At 42.3% G+C, this 1,181-nt stretch overlaps 1 non-coding gene across 1 annotated transcript; it reads left to right on the top strand.

Annotated features, from left to right (window-relative positions):
* Positions 1 to 648: 648 nt before the first annotated feature.
* Positions 649 to 723, top strand: Trnap-cgg (transfer RNA proline (anticodon CGG)). The gene has a single exon. It is a non-coding gene; the product is annotated as a tRNA-Pro (tRNA).
* The last annotated feature ends 458 nt before the right edge of the window (positions 724 to 1,181 follow it).

Raw genomic sequence — 1,181 nt, 5'->3', positions numbered from 1 at the left:
TACAGCTGAGTCCCACTAATCCGAACCCTGGTTATCTGAATGTTCAGTTATTTCAAACATGAAAAATCTTAATCTAAGTATGCAAAACTGTGCGGTAAACTGCTGTACATACACAGTATTTTAATTCACACAATACAGTAAACATGTATTAGAAAAAATGGTAAGAAAACATTAGGTTTAAATAATGCATAACCATGAAAGAAAAGCCGTCAAACTTACTAAAATACAGAGGACATTTTATCCCTACTTTTTAGATGACAGAAACTCAGTCATTGTTTTTTGGCATAATGAAGACAGTCTGTTATATGACACATAGTTGCGCCATCATCTCATAAACAACAAATGAGCAGAATAAGATTTTCACTCTGCAGCAGAGTGTGCGCTGATATGAAGGTTCCCGAGTTCGAGTCTCGGTCGGGCACACAGTTTTAATCTGCCAGGAAGTTTCATATCAACGCACACTCCGCTGCAGAGTGAAAATCTCATTCTGGAAACATCCCTCAGGCTGTGGCTAAGCCATGTCTCCGCAATATCCTTTCTTTCAGGAGTGCTAGTTCTGGAAGGTACGCAGGAGAGCTTCTGTAAAGTTTGGAAGGTAGGAGACGAGGTACTGGCAGAAGTAAAGCTGTGAGTACCAGGCGTGAGTCGTGCTTCGGTAGCTCAGTTGGTAGAGCACTTGCCCACGGAAGGCAAAGGTCCCGAGTTCGAGTCTCGGTCGGGCACACAGTTTTAATCTGCCAGGAAGTTTCAACAAATGAGCAGGTTTAGCAGTTGCTCAAAATAACGTAACACGAGGTCAAGGGCTTCTGCTGCGACACTGTGTGACACCAGCTCTCCTTTGTCGCTTTCAGGCTCATTGTCACTCTTGTCACAGCAGTCCACTTCTTCCTGGTCTTGAGTCACAGCAGCAACTAAATCAGTGTCAGTAAGGTTCTCCACACACACTCCATTCACTGCAATCCACTCATCTACATCTCCTCCACTAGCTTCTTCACATCCAGGGGTTGTATCATTTGTAGTAGATTTTCCTCTTTATTTTCAACTAGGTTGTCTTGAAGTTCAAGAGATGTCCAGAGTTTTCTCCAAGATTTTCTCAGAGTATTTTCTGAAATATTCTGCCATGCCTCAGTGCCCCAATAAAGAAAAACCTTCACATTGGTATTATTTATTTTGTCCACTAA

The sequence above is a fragment of the Schistocerca cancellata genome, chromosome 7 (genome assembly GCF_023864275.1).
Source record: "Schistocerca cancellata isolate TAMUIC-IGC-003103 chromosome 7, iqSchCanc2.1, whole genome shotgun sequence".
NCBI classification, from domain to species: Eukaryota; Metazoa; Arthropoda; class Insecta; order Orthoptera; family Acrididae; genus Schistocerca; species Schistocerca cancellata.
The sequence above is the reverse complement of the archived record's forward strand: the minus strand, read 5'-3'. Positions and strand labels throughout refer to the sequence as shown.